Below are 23,246 nucleotides of genomic sequence, written 5' to 3'. Positions count from 1 at the left end.
TTCCTCCACACCAGGAGTGGCGGGGGGCCTCTTCAACCTGGCACGCCTCCGAGCAAAGAGGAAGGTGCGAAAGGTCCTTATCAGAGAGATGCTCTTTGCAGACGATGCTGCCCTCACCACCCACACCGAGGAAGCGCTACAGCGACTCATCACCCGCTTCGCAGATGCCTGAAATGAGTTCGGGCTCACTATAAGCCTGAAGAAGACCAACATCATGGGCCAGGACATCAGCAGAGCTCCCCACATCACCATTGGCAACCACACCCTCGAAGTGGTGGATAGGTTCACCTATCTGGGCTCCACCATCTCCAGCAACCTCTCTCTTGATACCGAGCTGAGCGTGCGGATTGGCTAAGCAGTAACAGCAACGGCCCGTCTTGCAAAGAGAGTCTGGGACAACACCATGCTCATGACCAACACCAAAATGAGAGTTTATCAAGCCTGTGTGCTGAGCACTCTCCTCTATGGAAGTGAAGCATGGACCCTCTACTCCCACCAAGAAAGCAGACTGAACGCCTTCCACATGTGCTGTCTCAGAAGACTTCTGGGCATCACCTGGCAGGACCGTGTCACCAACACCAATGTCCTGGCCAAGGCAGGGATGCCTAGCATGTTCGCCATGCTGACCCAGAGACGCCTGCGCTTGCTAGGCCACATCAGCCACATGGACGACAGCCGCATCCCAAAGGACGTGCTGTATGGTGAGCTGGCCACAGGCTCCAGACCCACAGGACGACCCGCACTACGCTACAAGGACATGTGCAAGCATGACCTGAGGGCAGGCGGCTTCAACCCCGCAGATCAGGCCTCAGACCACACCGGCTGGTGGTCCACCACCAAGGTCATTGTTGGGGAAGCCGAGGAAAGGAGAGAGACCCGGTGGGGGGAGAGGAGGCTCCGACGACAGCAGAGACTGCAGTCGGCACCAACAGACACCCGACCAAGCAACTTCACCTGCAGCAACTGTAGCAGACCATGCGGCTCATGCATCGGCCTATACGGTCATACTAGGTGCTGCAACTCAATAACTGATGGATGACCCCTAGCGCAGATCACCATGATCTTTCAAGATCGAAGGAGCCACCAACAAGTTTATCCATCTTCAGACACACAGATAGCTATTGCATTAAATACTTTGTGAGGTGATCACTGTATATGATGAATTTGCATGATTCATGATAGTTTTTTTTTCTCCCCATTGTTGAACTTGACTGGATGCTAAACTGAAATAACTTGATGCTAAGCTGAGCCCATTTGATTCATATACTGTATACTGGGCAGATATTGACCGGATGAGGGAAGAAGAGACCTTAAAGATTTGTAATGATTATTTTGAATGTCTAAATAAAAACAAAAGGAGTAAAAGTACATTTTTTCTTTGTAAGTGTAATATTAAGGAAAGTGTACAAGTGTACAAGAACGCAATTTCAATAATATTTTCAAGCTAAGTATCTTCTTCCAGCTTGTCCCACTTATGTGTGTGGGGTCGCTGCCATGTCTTATTAATTGGAGTATAGTTTTTACACTGGATGCCCTTCCTGCCACAACTCTCCCATTTTCTGGGCTTGGGACCAGCACTAAACAGTGGCTGGGTTCCCAGACAACCAACCAACACACACAAACATTCACACCTATGGGCAATTTAGAGTAGCCAGTAGCCAGATTGTGGGGTAATCCAGAGGAAACCCACACAGACACAGGGAGAACATCCAAACTCCACACAGAAAGGCCCCCATCAAGCTGTTAGGCTTGAACCTAGAAGCTTCTTGCTGTGAAGTGACAGTGCTAACCACTGCACCACCATGCCACCCTTATTTGCAGGTAAAGTGTAAATATTCTTCTTCTTCTTTTGGCTGCTCCCGATTAGGGGTCGCCACAGCGGATCTTTCATCTTCAGTACTCCCAGTCTTCTGCATCCTTCTCTACCACACCTGCCACTTTCATGTCCTCTCTCACCACATCCATGTATCTCCTCTTTGGACTTCCTCATTTTCGTGTGCCTGGCAGCTCCATCCTCAACATTCTCCTTCCAACATGCTCTGCATCTCTTCTCAGGATGTGCCCATACTATCTCGGTCTCATCTCTCTTAGCTTAATTCCCAAGCTCTCCACATGTGCTGTCCCCCTGATGTGCTCGTTCCTTATCCTGTCCAACCTTGTCACTCCCATCGCAAACCTTAACATCCTCAACTCTGCCACCTCCAACTTTGCCTCCTGTCTCTTCGTTAAGGGTATGGTCTCCAATCCATACATCACAGCTGGTCTCACTACTGTCTTCTACATCTTACCTTTCACTTTTGCTGGGACTTTCCTATCACAAATGACTCCCGAAATCCTTCTCCAACTGCTCCACCCTGCCTGCACTCTCTTTCTCACCTCACTATCACAGCCCCCATTTTCCTGCACAGTTGACCCCAGGTACTTGAATTCACCAATTCAATTTTCAAGTAAAGTGTAAATACACTAAAAATAATACTTAAGTACAGAAGCAAACTATGCAGCACAGTGGTATAAGTGGTTAGTGCTGTTGCCTCACAGCAAGAAGGTTCTGGTTTCAAGCCCAGCAGCCGACGGGGGACTTTCTGTGTGGAGTTTGCGTGTTCTCCCCATGTCTGCGTGGGTTTCTTCCGAGTGCTCTGGTCCAAAGACATGCATTTAGGTTAACATGGGACAGCCTTGGGCCAGAGAGTGGTGGTGGCACACGTATGCAGCGGCTTTGCTCTCCTATGATGAACTAAATTTCGTTGTACATTTGTGCAGTGACAATAAAGGCATTCTAAAAAATTACTGAAGTATTTGCCATTCCTGGTAATCTAAAAAGTAGAAGAAACCTTTATTCATCATATGCACACTTCAAGCACAGTGAAATTCATCCTCTGCATTTAACCCATCTGAAGCAGTGAACACACACACACACACACACACTCAGAGCAGTGGGCAGCCACATGAGAGCACCCAGGGAGCAGTCAGGGGTCACGTACCTTGCTCAAGGGCACCCCACGTCAACCTAACTGCATGTCTTTGGATTGTGGGGGAAACTGGAGTACCAGGAGGAAACCCACGCAGACACGGGGAGAACATGCAAACTCCACACAGAAAGGCCCTTGCCAGCTGCTGGGTTTGAACCCGGAACCTTCTTGCTGTGAGGTAACCGTGCTAACCACTACACCACGGTGCCGCCCGTCATGTCATCATACATCATACATGTCTTCTAAACTGAACTATTGACATTAACTAAACATGGAGCAGCCATGGCCTAAAGGTTAGCAAAGCAGCTTTGGGGCTGTAATGTTGCTGGTTCAATTCCTTAGACCAGCAGGAAATGTGTGGGGAGAGTGGCACAAGGTACTTAACCCCCAGCTGCTGCTAACTTGTGTATGCATGTGTGTTCTCTACTTCCGATGGGTTAAATACAAAAGAAAGAATTTCACTGTGCTGCAATTTCTTTATCTGACAAACGAAGGCGGCAGCACGGTGGTGTAGTGGTTAGCGCTGTCGCCTCACAGCAAGAAGGTCTGGGTTCGAGCCCCGTGGCTGGCGAGGGCCTTTCTGTGTGGAGTTTGCATGTTCTCCCCATGTCTGCGTGGGTTTCCTCCGGGTGCTCCGGTTTCCCCCACAGTCCAAAGACATGCAGGTTAGGTTAACTGGTGACTCTAAATTGACCGTAGGTGTGAATGTGAATGGTTGTCTGTGTCTATGTGTCAGCCCTGTGATGACCCAGCGACTTGTCCAGGGTGTACCCCGCCTTTCACCCGTAGTCAGCTGGGATAGGCTCCAGCTTGCCTGCGACCCTGTAGAACAGGATAAAGCGGCTGCAGATAATGAGATGAGATGAGAGAAACTAAGGCTGCTTCTTCTTCTCAAAGTTATGGTGTACTTGTGATAGGTTGATTTTGATCCAGCTAAAAGAATTCATTCATCTCTCTAGCCGCTTTATCCTGTTCTACAGGGTCGCAGGCAAGCTGGAGCCTATCCCAGCTGACTACGGGCAAAAGGCGGGGTACACCCTGGACAAGTCGCCAGGTCATCACAGGGCTGACACATAGATACAGACAACCATTCACACTCACACCTATGGTCAATTTAGAGTCACCAGTTAACCTAACCTGCATGCCTTTGGACTGTGAGGGAAACCGGAGCACCCAGAGGAAACCCACGCGGACACGGGGAGAACATGCAAACTCCGCACAGAAAGGCCCTCGCTGGCCACGGGGCTGGAACCCGGACCTTCTTGCTGTGAGGCAACAGCGCTAACCACTACACCACCGTGCCGCCCTAAAAGAATTAATTTCTTAAAAACATGAACAAAAGCGAATTCATTAATTCATTTAGTAAATAAATAAACTATGATTCATAACTGTATACACAGTTTTTATGTAAACATTTTGGACCCTGAGGCTTTCCGTTTAGATCAAAACACACGATCGTATTGGTTTTGGGTATGCGGAAAATGGAGTTACAATGGTGATCAAATATTTTGCATGATGTTTTATTACGGTTATGATTATTCTGTGAGCGCACCAATCCTTAGGTGTATAAAGTTACAACTTAAAATACAATTAGTGATAACTGTAGACTTTTCAGTGGACTACAACCTTTTTAAGGGAATACGATGTAGTCAACCATTTATCATGTCCCAGATCAAGCCAACATTTTTCCACAAATTTGCAGAATTTTTGCCAAATTCTGAATAGAGTATTCGCATCAAAGATGTAGTTTTATCTGTACTATTTCTTTCATCATTTTATTTCAAATTAAAACCAACATCACCATTCAAACTCATATAGTTTATTGACTGTGAGTATATTTAGTGGGATACCGGTGCCCCCACAGTACCCAGTTTCTGAGACAGACCCATATACTTACCTGATTAAATGTGACCTGTAGCAAAAAAAGATAAATGTTATGATGATACTTACCAGTGTGCTTACCTGTGAAAAGAAAAAAAGGTTAACATTCAAATGAAACAAGATTATTGTCTCATCTCATTCTCATTATCTCTAGCCACTTTATCCTGTTCTACAGGGTCGCAGGGAAGCTGGAGCCTATCCCAGCTGACTACGGGTGAAAGGCGGGGTACACCCTGGACCACTGGCGGCTCGTTAATAGGGGCGATTTGGGCGACGCACTCCCAAACAGGGAGGGAGATTTTTTTTTATCTACTCCTACTACCACGGCAACAGTAATGTCATTGTCCAATCAGGCTAAGGTCACGCCTGGTGTAGCCACGCCCTTTTGGTGCGATTTCTGTCAGGTTCAGATTTGCCCCAAAATATCCCATTGACAGTAATGGTACGTACATTTTTTTTTTTCGAAAATCATGCTCCCAATGCATTTTCTATTAGGTTTTATGTGCTCGCACAAGCAGCGTGCTTACATCATACGCCTGTTGCGCCGCGCAAGTGTTGCCAGATTGGGTGGTTTTAAGTGCATTTTGGTGGGTTTTGAACATAATTTTGAGCTGGAAAACGCAACTTGCGCGGGAAATGTGTGAACATTCTATGAAGAAGATGGCGAGTGTTGAGTGCAACAATACGATAGCGTCTCTGAAAGAAGTTCCCTTTAGTCGTCGTGACAATGAGGAGAAAACGGCAATCAAACAGCTAGGACCTCCTAGACCGAATTTAAACATCAAGCAAGTGTCTACGAAGGGGGAGAAGACCTACTCAAGAGGTTTTAACAAGAACTGGTACCACCGGAAAACTTGGCTAGCTGGCTGTGATGTAGTCAATGCTCTTTTTTGCTACCCTTGCATTCTCTTCCACTCTGGAAATAGCACAGCAGACGGTACAGTGATATCTGATATTTGAATTTACTAGGCAAAAGTTTTGTGTGTGTGTGTGTGTGTGTGTGTGTTACCAATGGCAGTTGTTTTACCAATGGCAGTTTAACATTGCCATGTTTTTGTTTTACCAATGGCAGTTTAACATTGACATGTTTTTGTTTTACCAATGGCAGTTTAACATTGCCATGCTTGGAATATTTCAGTAGCCTCAAGTTCTCTCTGACTTGGTGTAAATTAAGCATATTTTCAGTTTTTATATATTGTACAGTATATGTGTTCATTGGAGCCAGCAGCACCTTACCTTTTTTCCAACTTGTTAAGCCAAGTTGCACTGACTACAAAACCTTGTGTAACCTTGTGTGTATATAGCTAAATAACTAAAGCCTTTTGTGTTCATTGACATGCTTGTAATACTTTAAATTTCCTTTTAAGGCATGGCTTTCTGGAGGAATTATTGGGAAAAAACTGCAGAATTTATTTAGAATTATTATTTGTTGTTAAAATGGTGCAATTCCATATAAAAAAACCACATAATTAAGCTGCACATGTTTGTTTGATGGTTATGCTTTTCTTCATCTTTTTCAAAACTTAAATAAACACTTGTTTTGGATTTATATCCTGCCACTTTAATTGCATTCTTTAGAATGAAGAAATTAGAATATGTTTATAATTAAGAATTTGTGTCTACTTATTATAGAATACTGGAAAAATATGAGAAAATAAATGAGTAATGTAATATTAATTGATTGTGATGCCAAATGTTTTGCTTTGAAGGCTTCACAATGAATCTTCCTTAGTTTTAGCCTGGCAAGCCAGACTAAATGTGAATATTTGCCACTCGTAGGCAAAAATATTTTTGGCCGCTAGGCGGGTGGGTCTAGTTTACTAGGCTACCTTAGTTTGCCACCTTTAACTTGTTCAGTGTTGCCACCTAGTGGAGAGAAGAGATATTGTCTATATTGATATCTGAATTTACCAGGCAAAAACAAGTTCGGCCAACTGATTTGCTACCTAGGTCAATTTACTTCAGTCCTGTGGACATTTATGGTCCGTGTAGACATAACGGGGGAAAATTGCCCCCCCTGAAAAAAAATTCAGGAGCCACCACTGCCCTGGACAAGTCACCAGGTCATCACAGGGCTGACACATAGACACAGACAACCATTCACACCTACGGTCAATTTAGAGTCACCAGTTAACCTAACCTGCATGTCTTTGGACTGTGGGGGAAACCGGAGCACCCGGAGGAAACCCACGCGGACACGGGGAGAACATGAAAACTCCGCACAGAAAGGCCCTCGCCGGCCACGGGGCTCGAACCCGGACCTTCTTGCTGTGAGGCAACACCGCTAACCACTACACCACCATGCCGCCACAAGATTATTGTGACTATGTAAATATTTTCTATCCATTCCCAATGAAGCTAACAGAGAAGAAGCACTGTGTCCAGCATTTTTATTGAGATTCCCCCTTTTTCAGGGTGTAACATTTTGGAGGCGCCGCTGGGATGGATGTGACGAGGGCCAGCTGTCACAGATAGACGTCCCCGATCAACATTCAGCCCTTTTCATCTATAGCCACCGTGGACAACAGTGTGTGATGGTACAACACCTGAGTAGAGAGATCTGTATGCAATCTGAGGTCAACCACTGGTGCCAGGAGAGCTGCATTGTCTACTGCGTGAGGAGAAGGTTCTTCACCATACTGACTGATGTCCATGGGTCAGAGCACTGTGTTATCTATTCTGCAAAGAGAACAAGGAGATTCTACACGACAGATATCTACGTGTCAAACTGTTACCTATCCTGAAAGAGAAGATTTTGCACCACACTGACATCCACGTGACAGAGAACTGTGTTGCCTACCCTGCAAAGAGAAGGTACTGTATTGCACTAACATTCTACATGGGTCAGAGTCTGAGATGGCGCATTCAGACACTGAAATGGAGACTTTAGTAGTAGAGGACTTGAAACTAGAGATTGGTGGTACCGTGTATGCATTGTCAAGAGGTGCTTTGATTGAAGTTTGTGATTTTCTGATTATTGCTGGTTCAAATTTTGAAAATGTGTCAGGTAAAAACCGCTCTTCTCTCATCTCTCACATCACAAGGCACTTAGAGAGAAAGTCAACTTGAGGACCAGGGTATGGCAGAGCTGCTTACACTGAAAGATAAAATTGTTAAGTTGCAATGGGGTGTTAAAAGGGATGTACAAAACCAAGCAATCTCAGATGCTAAGCAGACAGGTTCGGAGCCAGAGCAGGTCATTCAGCCCTCAGAAAGAGAGCGGTTGCAAAAAGAATTAGAGGCACTACAGTTGGCATTAGCATTATCGCTACAGGAGAAATCAAACCAAACCAGGGGAACAAAAGTGGGTGGGGAAGATAATACTGCTAAACAAGACCATGCTTCTGTCTACCAGCCTCGTGTGTCATTACAGTGGAACAGAAAATTAAAACTATCAGGCCAGATTGGTGAGCCAGGGCAAAAAGATAAACTTACATTCTGCAGCCTAGCCCACCAAATTGAACAGGGCATCAGCAAGGGATTTCCTGAAATAGAAATAGTTGATGCAGTGATCAGGGCAGTTGCACCAGGCTTACAATTGTGCAGCTACTTAGAAGGAAAACCCAATCTTACTCTATCTACTTTGAGGCACATTCTCAGGTCACATTATCAAGAAAAAGGAGCCACAGAACTGTATAAACAGCTCATGTCAGAGGTTCAAAGTAGTAAGGAAACACCATAACATTTCCTTATCCGTGTCCTAGATTTGAGACACAAAATTCTCTTTGCTTCACAGGAAGCAGAATCCGGCCTAAAATATGATCCTGTACTGGTACAGAGTACCTTTCTCCATACTGTTCTGACAGGCCTGCAAAATGATAGCATTAGAAGCAACCTCCAGCCATACCTGCAACAAACCAGAAGAAGTGATGAGCTGCTCCTGGAAAAACTAAATATTGCATGCACAAACGAAGCAGAAAGACAAAATAAAAAGAAACTACTTATCCAACAGAGGATGTACTAAATGAGCTAAAAGAAATGCATTCTGACATGGCATTATTGAAAAATATAGGTGCTGAAGTTGCACAAATCAGAGAGTCAACTCGCCAACCCAACTCAGCACAGATCCAGCCTCACCCGTACTCCAAGAATGCATTCCCCCTCCCCAGCCCCAGTATCCCCCATAAAATTATTGGCCTCCCCCAGGACAAAGAGAAAAGAGAGAGCTCAGTACCAGCAAAGGTTCTCACCACAGCAGTATCCCACCCCAAATCGGACTCTGCCAAGAAAACATATTGGCTGCCAGCAAAGTGGAACTGAATATTGCACCCACTGTGGTCGTAGTGAACACTTCTTTGCAGGGTGAGAACAATGAGACAAGACAAAGAGGGTCCTTTAAACGCACAAGCCTTGCCCCCATGGGACAGGGAGCAACCAGTCACAGTGTAGTGTCCCAGCAGCATTACCCAAATTGTGGTGTCCCTGATAAAAACCTAAGATTTAAAAGATGTGCGTCAAGTAAAAAAGAAATGTACTGCTCTACACTGTAAAAAAAAATAAATAGTGGTTGACAGAACTCAGATTTTCTAGGCAACGTGATGCATTTGTTTTTTTGAGTTCTCTTTACTTAACTTAGTCCATGGTTGACTTAACACAGATTTTTAAGTTCTGCCAACTCGAAGTTTTGAGTTGTACAAACTTAGGCTTTTGAGTTTTGCATGCTTATATTAAGTTCTAACAACACAGATTTTCAGTTTCACCTTTAAGATTAAAGTTCTACCAACTTTGTTTTATGAGTTTATTTTGAGTTCTACCAACTCAGGTTTTTTAGTTCTACCAATCCTTTTCACCAAGGAAGTGTAGTGAAAACAAAATTTTTATTCACCATTTTAAAAATTACGACCTGCTAAACATTATCGCCATTTACATGACAAGCTTTCTTGCATTTTTAATCTGATAAAAAACGAGATCAGATAAGAAACACCTCATGTAAGCACATCACCAAATCAGATTCTTAGCATCCATTTAAATTTTTCACACAATTGAAAGAGGTGGTGTAGGCTACACCTTTCTGATTCTCTGATAAGGAAATTAGGCAAGAAGGGTCATGTAAATGTGACTATTGTATTAATACATACAAAACAGAATACCACAAAGTAAACCACATACATTATAAAAATAAAACCACAATCTTAATCATCGTAACTGCTTGGAGAGAGCACTAAGGAGCTTAACGCTCTGAACTGAGCTTCTTGAGGACTGCTCTTTCCTCTCCATGCATGTGTGCACACTAGTTCTTGGAGTAGTGATGTTGAAAAACAATGTTTGTGTACAGGCCTGTTCCATGTAGTAGTTGGCAGAGAAGAGCAGTGTGTATGTGTGTGCTTGTTCATGGAGGAGTGATGACAGAGCTGTGTGTGCGTGCATGCGTGTTTATGTGCGTGTGACCGTAATCAGGCTTCACAGCAAAAGCTTGTCTTTCAAGGAATGTGTGCCCTGTGAACATGTTGAACCAAGCTCGAAAAAGATGGTCTGGATGGCCTCAAAAGTGTACCTCATCTTCTCCGGATAGCTTATGTCCATTGCATACATTAGGCCAAACAGGTAGGTGAAGGCAGCAGCGAGGTCAGGTAGGTTGTGTTGTATCACTGTCCCTTCCAAGACGACATCGATTTCGATCACTGTTGGTGGTGATGCGGCACCATCATCATCTTCATAGACGGTAAGTATTGCAACTGGCACTTCTTCAACCACCTCTTCCTCAGGGTCTGTGTTCTGAGGAAAAAACAGACACAGCAACATTTTTAGTGATACCGACACCCTGCAATTATTGCTGTCACCCATTAACAAACACATCAGCTAATTTAGTTGTTCACAGTCACATTTAGGCTGAAGACACGAACCAATAAGTATCCAGCTTCTGGGGAGATATGAAAGAGGCACTGCAAATCTAATAATCACACCAAATTACTCTGGACTGACTTACCAAGCACTTCAGAAAGAAGTCTGATGCATTGTCTCGAACAAAAATGGGAAGGCCTCTCAGTGCTGCGGTCCTTCGATGACGCACAATGTCTGTTGTCTGTGAACATGTGCACACAACCATGGACAGACACACTGTAATTCAGCAAGATAACTCAAATTAAGAATCTCTGTTTATACACTTCAAATGTCAATGTTTGATTGATTTTGATGATTTAAGGTCATTTTTATTTGTTTAGTTTAGGAAACATTACCCACCTCATCAAGTCTTTTCAGCAACTTCTCCAAATCTGGACCAAAAGCTGCCTTCCTGGCTCAATACAGTTTTATCAGGCGAGACGCATACTTGTCCAGAGATGCATTCCAAGTTGCCTGGAGGTTTCTGCTGGTGATTCTATAAAATTCTTCACATATCTGGACAAAAGAAACAAAACAGTCTGTAATTATACCCCTACCAGTGCTTAATGTAGTCACGCCAGCCTAAAGCTGCCAATAAATTACAAGACTTTCATGTCATCATTTAAATGAAAAGACTATTTTAAAATGACAGTGTATCAGAAGCTTAAGCAACACAGGACAGTATATCCACAAATACACCAGGAAAACCTTACACACAAATACACAGGAAAACATTAACTCCTCATGGCGAAACAGTGCAGGCCATCGTTCTTGGACTTTTGACACCATTGGCTGCACTTCTATGATTTCTCTCCGTCGATGGGAAAAGGTCAGCTCCATCTTCTGCCTAATCAGACCCATGTTTCTTATCCTTTTCTTCATCTCTTTGATCAGCGCAAGCCTTTCCTCCTCAAGGGTGGTACCATCATGGTTTTCTGGATATTCTGGAACATGGTTGACCTCTCCACGTTTGGCCTTTTTCAGGGTGAACGGAGCCGCCTCTCTATCCTGTCCCCTCCTTTTTGTATTCACCATCACCTCATTGCAGCCTGCACGACGCAACTTTGCCCTGAAGTTGCCCTTCTTATAATGAAGACTCTTCAGCTATCCATTATAGCCAGTTACACTATCTGTCTCCTTAAGACAAGGATACTTGACAACAAGACCAGATGCAACAGACACCAACTCCTCCTTATTGGGATAGGCACCTCTGAGATCAAAAATACTCTCCCAAAGTTTATTCACAATGTCTGATCTAATATCTCCTGTTAGAATGAGGCGCTTCTGTGTTTTTTCATAGATCTCATTGCCCTTACACAATCTCAGCTCAACATCATATGCAAATTTAGGGATTGGAAATGGATTGGGCCACTGAGTTGTACGCCTTAAAGGGGCCTGGGGCGAATCTGCACTGTTCTGGACAGAACTTGAGGAGGGAGAAGGGAGGGACTCGGACGAGCTTCCCTGAATGGAACCAGTAGGGCTCTCCTGCACTTCATTACAGTCCTCAGAGTGAAAGCTACATGTGTCAAGGGAGGACACTGAGCCAAGAGAATGGCTATCAGACACATTGGTGGGAGATGCATCAGTGTTCCAAACAATGTGCAAGACAGCGCGCCCTTCTGGCAACTCTGACATTTCAGTCAACTGACATAAAGCATTTGAAAAATCAGGGTCCTTGTACTGGAGTTTGAAATCAGCTTCAAGCTGGAGTCTGTCTTTAAGTACATTGATGAGCTGGTCAACAGATTCTGGTGCTTCTGTGAGCTGGATTCAACGGGCTTCTTTTGGAGAGATGACTACACGAAGTAACAAAGTCTGTAAAGGGGGGGGGGGGGGTAAATGTGTAAATTATCACCACAACTGCAATGGTAATGATAAATTGAAATAACAGTGAAACACATTTACATTGACATAACAATGACTCATCAACATACCATTTTGATGGTTTTAGTTGAGGAGGAATGTCCTTGTAGTCACCATCAGTTTCCCACCAACTTTGTATGTTTCTAGAGGGTGATAGTCTCTCAACAGATTTGGATCCAAGGCAATGGTTTCATACCTCTTTTCCACCAAATCAGTTCCAGGGCTGGTTTGGGGCCAGTGCTGGTGCTGGTGCACAACTCGTTCAACTTGCGAGCCAGCTAAGAACCAGTTTGCTTTTCCATAGCTGGGGGTGCTAAGGGGAGCCAGGTCAGTTACGTCGCTGTATACGTCAGTTACATCACTGTGTTTGCATAAACCTTGGCGCGAACATCGAAGCAACAACAACACGGAGAAGAAGAAGCAGCAACAAAAACAATAATGGATGACTTTGCATTTGTACAGCTGCTGCTTCTCGTCGCTTAAAAATGGTGACCTTTCGCGGTCTTGCTATTGTTGTTGATCTTAACAACTCCGCCCCCCCCACCCCCCCACCCCACTGACATAAGCAGTTCTTTCCTCTGGCCCAGCAAAGAGTTGGTGCTAGCCTGGAACCAGTTTTTCTGGCCCCAGAGCCAGTTCTTTGTCAGTGGAAACAGAAAACCCGGTTCCAAACTAAGCACTGGCCCCGAACCAGCCCTGGAACTGCTTTGGTGGAAAAGGGGCATCTGAGAGGTGGCCTTCAACAAGTTTGTAAGATCGTAAATGTTTAATGTACCTTGAAACAAGTGTTCTGCAAATAAGTCACTTCCTGTGCATTTATCTGAATGATTACAATCTTGTGAAATTTTGGAAGATCATTGCACTGCCCAGAAGATAAACTATATCTTATATTTCATCTCATTTCGCATCATCCATAATTCCACCAAAGGGCCATAGCAGCGAATCAGATGTGGGTAATGATCAATAAAATGGTTCTTTGGTTTAAATTGGTACTCTGGAAATGTATCAGTAAGCAATTGGTGGCGGTGCTGCAGTTTGGAAGACAGATGGCACAGAGCTGCCTCTGAAAGCTTGTGGGAAACAACTATGTCAACAATGTCCTTGAGGTCCATTAAAATCACCCAAGCAGGTTCATGTTCGGGTATCTTGCATCCAATTAAAAAAGGAAGCAAGTGCAACAAAGTCCAATTTTCATGTCCATTACCTGCAATGGTACCATTCTTAAAGCTTCTTTTCGAAATTTGTTTTGGTTTGTTTACTTTGTATTCCCATACAAGAATGACTTTATGCTGATATTAAGCGCATCCAATGTGAAAAATCCTTTAGCAATCAGATTTTTCAAACACAAACACAATTCATAAGGAATGACCCCTTCAAAAAAATCATGCAATATATCTGGAGGAAAGCCATTAACCGTATGAAAGAATTGTAGATGCTTGAGCGGTGTGAGTGTAATGCACCAGATGTTCTGAATATGCATACACAATCTGTGTGAATGCAAGGCCAATGTGCACCTTTTCCGTGACAAAGGCGACAATGCTTCAATAGGACGTCCTGGGAGGAGCTTGAAAATTTGCACAGCTTGCACTGCATGAAATCCTGAAACAGAATCATACACAAATCATTACAATATATCTTGCTTAAAGCATAGGCATTGTTTCAAATTCGTAACTAATTTTGATTATGAAATTAATCCTTAGTTTAGTTAGGTTTAGGTTAGTTTCTTGCATTAAAGGACATGGGACATGGATTTTTTTCTGGGTATAATTATGTATAAAGGACATAAGAAATACCATCTAAATCACTGCAGGGCGTCAAAAATGTGAAAATTATTCAACTTTTTTATACATCAGCGTAAAACAATGATTCGTTAATTAGCTAAGCGGTCACGTGACCCGTGACATCACAAAAACTTTTCAAGGAGCCAGCGCTTGGGTATCTAATGTAAACAGGTTACCGAAATGGACACCATCGACAGTGACATTCCCGATGTTTCACAGAGATGTGAAGTTAGACCCTATCAATTCGAACCGATAGCTGGAAATTCACATGAACATAGATCTTGTCTTTACTCTGACGGGTCAGATGATTCTGAGAGTGAGAGTTCATTCAATCCCCATGAAACTGAAAGCGGTCGGCTCGATAACACTTCCTGGTAAGTTAAAAACAATTCTGCTCAAAGGCTAATGATCTGTTGAAAGAAGTATTATTTTTGTATCATACACTGAAAGTTCATCATAGATCTAACTAAAGTCCGTTGCAAGCTAGTTTTTTTGCTGATATTTTTCGAGATTGATTGAGATACAATGCTTCCAGAGTCCGAGATGAAAACATTCAAAATGGCGAAACGAGTCAGAATTATGATAATCAATAATTGATACACCCAAAATTATAATACTAATCCTTACCGCATGAAGCCCATGGTAAAACCACACTTCCAGGAGGGGCTGCCGTCTGCCTCTCAAGCTGGCCAAGAGCGCTCCTCGTCGGGCACGGCCAGGCGGGCGAATGCCCTGGTCCGTCCGCCCTGTCTAAAAAATAATGGTACAACTCCGAGTGAAGGTATCAATGCGCTGTCGAAGCGCGCAGAAGGTGTTAGTACGCCTGTCATTATAGTGTGGACTTTCCAATAGCATAGAAAATCGCCACGTTTCAATTTGTGTAACTGAACTTTGTTTCATGTCACTGGTCATATAAACCTATGTAAACAGGAAAAACGTAGAAGAGTTTGGTCGCATCTAACTACAGCCCCAAAAAATACCATTGGCCATGCTGAGCCTAGCTACATTGCTAACAGGAGTAACAGCGCGTCTGACTGACTGGGAGGTCACAATACACCATGATGTTCAATGTACATTAAACACTCTAAAAACGAAACAATTTTCTTGTCATCCAAGACACAAAAACTATTTTGTCGCATTCGTCATCATCACGATTCACACTTCTCCATATTCATCTACCCGCTTGTGCTGTACCCGAAAGTTTTTGTGACGTATGATCACGTGACAGCGGCTCTTCCGGTTGTAAAATATGCATATCGGAGCTCGAGCAGAAATGTCATATAATCATCACGAATATAACGATTTTGCTGAATTTAATAGATAATTTTGTATTTGTTGATGCAATTATTTAATATTTTTAATGGAAAGAAACTGATATAGCATGCATTTATGTTTCATGTCCCATGTCCTTTAACATTTTTTGAAGTAATTACATTTCTCCAGCCAGACTATATATATATATATATATATATATATATATATATATATATATATATATATATATATACACACAGGCCTGGAATTTTGTCATTTTAGGGGCAAGGCCACTTGGCCTTTTGTGCTGTAAATTTTTTGAGGGCACGAAGGTCAAAAGCCAGGGCACCAAGGCCATAAAATAAAACAATGATTTTAAGTTCATGTCTATAATGAATTTAATTTAAGGACTAATGACTCTTCTGAGGAAGATTGGAGTCTCAGTCGAAACTATCAAGCAGGTAAAGAAACATCTCCTACACTATTATGTCTGAAGATAAGAAAATATTGAACACATCTAAACTTATCAATCCATCACGCACTTCAAAAATTGTAAAACTTATTAAACCTATATCCTCCCATAATTTTTGTTCAATTGACACCGAATGTGCAAGAGCATCTTCAGACTGTACTACTACGCGGATTTTTGATTAATCAAAATTGAGCCTGGAGTACATCAAAATGTTTGACTGTAAATGGAACATATACTAGCATGCAGGCTACTGATTAACCCATAAGAGCCCAGACCGATTTCGCAAGGCAAGGCAAGTATATTTGTATAGTGCATTTCATACACACAGGCAATTCAATGTGCTTCACAAAAAATAAAAGCATAAGAACAGTAACAAAGAATTAAAGTAAAAGTAAAATCATTAAAATCCAAGATTAAAAAGAAATTAAAGAAAGTAAAATCATTAAAATCAAAATTAAAAGAAATTATCTCATCTCATTATCTCTAGATGCTTTATCCTTCTACAGGGTCGCAGGCAAGCTGGAGCCTATCCCAGCTGACTACGGGCGAAAGGCGGGGTACACCCTGGACAAGTCGCCAGGTCATCACAGGGCCGACATATAGACACAGACAACCATTCACACTCACATTCACACCTATGGTCAATTTAGAGTCACCAGTTAACCTAACCTGCATGTCTTTGGACTGTGGGGGAAACCGGAGCACCCGGAGGAAACCCACGCGGACACGGGGAGAACATGCAAACTCCACACAGAAAGGCCCTCGCCAGCCCCGGGGCTCGAACCCAGGACCTTCTTGCTGTGAGGTGACAGCGCTAACCACTACACCACCGTGCCGCCCTTAAAAGAAATTATGTTAAAGGAAATTAATTACACTTTAGGTAAAATTTAATCAAGTGAAAGCATCTGAAAACAGCTTTGTCTTGAGCCTGGATTTAAAACTAACAACAGTAGGAGCATTTTTAATATCATCTGGAAGTTGGTTCCAAAGCTTAGCAGCATAGCAACTAAAGGCTGCTTCACCACACTTCGTTTTGACAGCTGGTATTACTAGCAAGTTTTTCTCTTGTGATCTTAGAGACCTAGTTGGTGCATATAATTGAAACATATCCAGTAGGTAGCTGGGTCCCATCCCATTTAATGTTTTAAATAGAAGAAGTAATGCTTTAAAGTCAGTTCTATAGCTCACTGGGAGCCAGTGCAGAGACCTTAAGATTGGAGTGATATGGACTACCCTTTTTGTTCTTGTAAGAACCCTTGCTGCTGCATTTTGGATTAGTTGAAGCTCTTTGATGGTCTTTTTTGGAAGACCTGTGAAAAGGCTATTGCAGTAATCAACCCTACTGGAGATGAAAGCATGAATAAGTTTTTCTAGATCATGTTTTGACATGAGACCCTTGAGTTTAGAAATGTTTTTTAGGTGATAGAATGCAGACTTTTTTACCACTTTCATATGACTGTTGAAGTTAAGTTCGCTGTCAATAAGGACACCAAGGTTTTTGACAGTATCCTTTGCTTTAAGCCCCTTAGTTTCAAGAACAGTGGCAATCCTAAGCCTTTCCTCCTTTTTGCCAAATATAATTGCTTCAGTTTTATCTGCGTTCAGCTGAAGAAAATTGTGAGACATCCATTTGTTAATTTGGTCAATGCATCTATGAAGAGACTCAAGAGGGGCATAGTCATTAGGTGACATAGCTAAGTAAAGCTGAGTGTCATCTGCATAGCTATGGAAGTTTATTGAGTTATTCTTAATAATTTGTCCAAGTGGGAGCATATAAAGGTTGAATAGTAATGGTCCCAGGATTGAGCCCTGGGGAACCCCACAGTTCAAGGACACAGGTGATGAACTGTGGCCTCCAATGGCCACATAAAAAAATCTTTGTTGTAGGTAAGATTTTAACCAGTTGATTACTATACCAGTAAATCCAACCCAATGCTCCAGTCGATGTAACAGTATGGAATGATCTACCATGTCAAATGCAGCACTTAAGTCTAAAAGCACCAAGACTGATGTTTTACCAGCATCAGAATTAAGACATAGGTCATTCATGACTTTAGTAAGAGCTGTTTCAGTGCTATGATTGGCACGAAAACCTGACTGAAACTTATCAAAACATCCGTTTAATGTCAGGAAGGCAGTTAATTGATTAAAAACAATTTTTTCAATTATTTTACCAACAAATGGCAATCAAATTTTCCTGTAGTTGTTGAGTACTGAGACATCCAGGTTATTCTTTTTCAGTAGGGGTTTTACAACTGCTTTTTACAGAGATGAAGGAAACATGCCAGTTTGTAAGAAGGTGTTGATAATCTGAAGTACCTCGTCTGATATTAGGTGAAGAACAGATTTGAAAAAGACTGTAGGTAAAATGTCCAGTTCAGATGTGGAGGAGCTGAGACTTTGTACTGTTTTTCTCAGAGTCTCAACATCAATTAAACTAAATGTTGACGTTGTATTACGACCCCCTCTCTCTTTATCCAATGGTTCCAGATTTTGAAGTGTTTGCATCTGTGTGGCTGTTCGTATCAGTGTTGTTAACTTCTTTCAGTGCAGCTACAGAGTGCTTATCAGAGAGTGCACCCAAGGTCGGCATGGAATGGTGGACAGAGTGTTGATAATGGTCTGCCAAGACTTTGGCACCGGTCCAGCTGAGTTCTGTGCTATTTGGGCTGAATAAGGCTTTGCATTTCCAGAAAAGGTTAAAGTTGTCAATAAAATTAATACCAGAGGAAAAACATATCTTTGCAAGCCAGGTGTTGAGACTGAGCAGTTGGGAAAACCCGTAATTGCCGATCACAGATCCTGGTAATGGACCACTGATAAAAAAAGGCATTCCAAGTCCGTTTAGGGCAGAAAAAAGGTCTTTGAAAGATTTCCTCACAGTGAGCTGTTCCCTGAAAACATCATTTGCTCCAACATGCACAATAATGCGTTTAATTGATTTGTAGTTTGACAGCATTTTTGAAATGTTGTCTGTAGTCTCCGAGATGGAAGCGTGAGGAAAACAGCACACAACCATGGACTCTCCTCTAATATTTTTCACAGTGAAATCACCCTCAACAAGGGTTGTAGGATTAACAGGTGTTGGCGGCTGCTTTCTACCTCTACTGCGAGCTTTATTTTTGTTATTCAAATTCTGCCACTTTCTAGGAACTACTGGTTCCATGTCTGTAAGGCACTGAAATCTGTTCTGGAGTGTAATGGGCTGTGTATATCTGTAGTTTTCAGCCCGGTGGTATTCATAGACTGTAGGTCTGACGGCATCAGACCGCAATGGAGTTGAAGTTAATGCCCTTTTGTTTTTGGGTCTAGCACCTTGTCTTTTCCAGCAATCAGTACTCACATTTTGCTTTGTGAAGTCAACCGATTCATCCAAGTTCCCATCATTCAGATGCTGAACATTCCCCGCATTCCCCTTAGCGGTATCGGCTGCTGGACTCCCTTCAATCCTTAATAGACGGGCATTAATCATAGATTCCAGGCTAGAAATTCTTTTTTCAAGCTCAGTCCATTTGTTACTAGAGTTCCTTGGTTTCCCCATTTTGCTATAATCCAGTCTTCTGTGTCAATTGCTTTGTCTAACTTCTAGGTTATCTTGTATAAATAGGAGAAAACATCTGTCCTTCCTTGCTAAACTTGTTGAATGTAAGTAAAAAGAAAGCAAATAAGAAAAAATAGAGAAATAGTGAAAAAAGCAGAAAGGAGGAGTTCAAGCAGGAGCAAAGCAAAAAGCGTCCTACTCGCTTGAGTAGGAGGAGACAAGCCTCAATCAAGGAAAATTATTGAGGAAATAAAATGAACTAAATAGAAATCATATAAAACATTTCTGACCTTTTATTTTTTAAAATAGCACTTTCATGTCTCAAGATCTGAAATATTAAATTGCAAGTTTGCAGAACACTGCAACACTATTACACTGTTAACCCGAAAGTTCATTCTATGAAAACAGTTTGAGTAAATACCACTTTTAAAGGTTAGTTTTATTGCATTACTTAAACAGTATGAGTATATGAAGAGTATATGAGACAGTCATTGGGTGTACTCATATTTGTAATTTAAACAAACTTAAACTATCATGTTTTACCTCAGGCCACAGTGCTGCCCTGTTGTGATCAGCTCAAAACTCGAGACAAGTCTGTGCCTGTCCGTTGATGGCTACAGAGGAAGTTGCACCATTTTCTAATTTACACAGAGCAATTTAAGGTCTTTGCACTTTGCATGCTGCTTGGACAATATGCCTGCATTTTTCTGTTTTTAGCAAATTTGGACGCTTTTAAAGGACTGCTGTAAAGAGGATATCATTTCTGCCTGAATGAGGTGAGTTGCTTTCTCTATTCAAGTACTAGAAACTGCTGGAAGATTTCTAGTTTGAAACATGTACATTTGAATGTGTGTAATTTTGAGGATGACTTAGGTAAATTTTGAGCGTTGGACAATTGCAATTGTACTTGTGTGTTTTCTACATACAGTTTTGCAACAGTAGTGTAAAATTTAAATTATTCAATAAATTTATTGTCTTTTTTTGTGTTACATACATCATTGGACAACATGTGCAGAGAGGCTTATTAGTGTTATAAGTAACTCTATTTCATATTTTTCAGGTGTACTTTGAGTTTAACAGGGTTGTTGGTAGAAATCTTAAAGAAGAGTTCTTTGGTGTTCTTGATGGTTTGTGTCCAAGCTTGATGGAAATCTACAAGAGGAAGACAGGTTGGATAGGCAAGCAGTTAGCTGACCTGGTACAACAGATAATGGTGGGTTGATATTTCTGTTTTTTCTTGTAATGATATTGATGGTTAGTTCATACATATTACAAAAACTAATTCTCCCACCTCCCCTTGTGGTACTTCTCTATGTGAACAAATAAACTGATGTAAGATATATTTCTTGTGTTATATCTCTTTGCAGAGCACCAACAGCCAATAGATGCCTTGTGCTGAGAGGACTTCCAGTCATTCTTGGGGATGATGCGTCTATGTTCTTTAAGAGCAGTTCGGTGAGTAAAGTTTTTTGATTGGTGTTTGACTCAGTTTTTCCATTCTCCTATGTTTTGTTTATTTGGGATGATGAGTTATGATAATTAGCATTTATGAAGATGTTTCATTAAATTTAAGTTGATTTTAACTTGATAATGTGCTTTCACTGTTAGCAAGAGAAAATTAATTACTGCACTTAATACTGCAAATTATGCTAAAATTCAAAGGGCTTGTATAGTCACTTGATTTCTGCAAAAATAAAAAACCTAAACCACTTCCAGTCGACGCATAGTTTGTGGCAGCTCCACAGAATGAATCCAAACATCTCCAATGTATTTCTAATATTGCCTTTAATGATCTACACACACTTATCCCAATAATAACTTGAATGGAGTATAAACTCTAATACTCTAGGCCACTAATACTCAAACTGTGTGCTTCTCCCTGGTCAGCAGCAGCATACTTAAATAGTAATTAACCCTTTATCTATTCTCTATTTCTTTATCACATATCACATTGTCCAATAGACAACCTATTGTCAAAACATGGAATCTACACCACAACAGACACCTATATGTACATGAACACACAAAAAATGCCTCTAATAGCTTGTTTACACAATATTATCTGAAATAAAACCACTGTGAATTATGAAAATCGAAAAGACCACACAGCTGATTGTAGACAAATTGCTGTTAACCTGAATATCCTCCTTTTGTCGCTCTATAGGATCTTAATGAGGGAGACTGTGGACATTCCCATGGGAATCCTCTGCTATGAGGACACCAGTGCTGCAAGCGCTGCAAGCCCAGCACAGAGCAAAAAATTTAAAAACTATGCTGTGATTGTATTTGGAAGGAATACAATACCTAATTCAATACACATGTTCTGTTTGCTGCATCATAGAAAAGTACTGTAAGGTAATATCTGCAGCAAAAAGTAAGAATATACTGTTGGCAAAGACCCATTTTAATAATTTTATGAAAACAAGGTCTTACTGTTATTTTGGATTTGCATCTGGTATTTAACACAGCATCATTGTTAATACATATTTGTTGCTTTGATGTGTGTCTAAATAAAATAAATAAAATGTACTGCATTGTGTGGTCATTGACAAAAGAATAATTTAATTGGAATCAATTACTCCAAATATAATATTTTAAAATGTAATATATTCATATTTTTAATAAAGCTAGAATTGAGTGTATTTGACTTATAATATTATGGAGTGTGCAACTATGTCACGTGGGTCCTTAATCGGCGTCACTACTATCCTCGTTTGAAGATGGGGATGGGGACTCAGCGAGATTTGAAGTGCATGTTTTGGGCCTCACTCTTGGACCATATGGGTGAATGTTTGGCCTCTTTTTATTGATGCCAGCTGTCCACCATCTTGCCACAGATTCTTGGCTTTGGTAATCGGCAGGAGCACAACCCTGTGACTTAATGAGGAGGAGGTCCTCGATGGTGGATGTATGTAGGCTTAAGCGCCAGTCTCCCTGCACTCTCTTCATGATTGAGAACTGCCGCTCTACTTGAGAGGTAAAGACAGGGAACACCAAGATGATTTTTATGAGGTGTAGCAGGTTAGGGTACATGCTTCCTTTCTCCATCAGAAACCTTGACCATAGCAGGAGGAAAGTTTGGTCCTTATGGTGGCGCACTATGTCATCTTTTGCTCTAAACCACTCCCTGTCTATCTCAGCCACATTGCAGCCATTTTTGGTCAGAAGAGGCTCAAAGTGCTTGCACAGATGATGTATCTCTTCTTCACCAAACTCCTCCAAGAGCTTTTCTTCTGTTGGGAAATTCACAGGATCAAATATCTCTGCAGCCAGGAGCACAGGATCAGTGGAGAAAGTAGAGAATCTCTTGCCAATGCATGCAATGATGTTGTCCACTGTGTCTTTCCTATGATGACAGAAGGCTTCTGCAGTAACGTTGGAGTTTCTAATGTTTACTCCATTGTATTGAAATCCCTTACTGGTGGTGGTGAAGGATTCAAGGACTGGGCGGAGATAGAAACCTGGCTTCTGAGTTTGCTTACGCAGCGCAGCCAGGATCCTACTATGCACACATGACAGAGGCAATTGATCTCCTTGGAGATTAAGCGACAGTTCATCCAGGTCAGATAAAAGATCCTGATACAGTGCCATATTAAGAACAAACTTTGGTGAGGTTAACTGCCGTAACAGTGCCCTTATCTTCTCCTTCACTGGTTGTTCCT

The 23,246-nt window shown here is 41.9% G+C and overlaps 2 long non-coding RNA genes across 2 annotated transcripts; one reads left to right on the top strand and one right to left on the bottom strand.

The window, feature by feature from the left end:
- Positions 1 to 10,207: 10,207 nt before the first annotated feature.
- LOC132895027 (uncharacterized) lies at positions 10,208 to 11,115 on the bottom strand. Its single transcript, XR_009655701.1, has 3 exons — positions 11,031 to 11,115; positions 10,777 to 10,872; positions 10,208 to 10,565 (listed from the first exon to the last, which is right to left on the bottom strand). It is a non-coding gene; the product is annotated as an uncharacterized LOC132895027 (long non-coding RNA).
- Positions 11,116 to 20,211: 9,096 nt separating this feature from the next.
- Positions 20,212 to 22,113, top strand: LOC132895026 (uncharacterized). The gene is made up of 4 exons (XR_009655700.1): positions 20,212 to 20,360; positions 20,645 to 20,797; positions 20,952 to 21,039; positions 21,749 to 22,113. It is a non-coding gene; the product is annotated as an uncharacterized LOC132895026 (long non-coding RNA).
- The last annotated feature ends 1,133 nt before the right edge of the window (positions 22,114 to 23,246 follow it).

Source organism: Neoarius graeffei, chromosome 12, assembly GCF_027579695.1.
Source record: "Neoarius graeffei isolate fNeoGra1 chromosome 12, fNeoGra1.pri, whole genome shotgun sequence".
Taxonomy (NCBI): domain Eukaryota; kingdom Metazoa; phylum Chordata; class Actinopteri; order Siluriformes; family Ariidae; genus Neoarius; species Neoarius graeffei.
The sequence above is the reverse complement of the archived record's forward strand: the minus strand, read 5'-3'. Positions and strand labels throughout refer to the sequence as shown.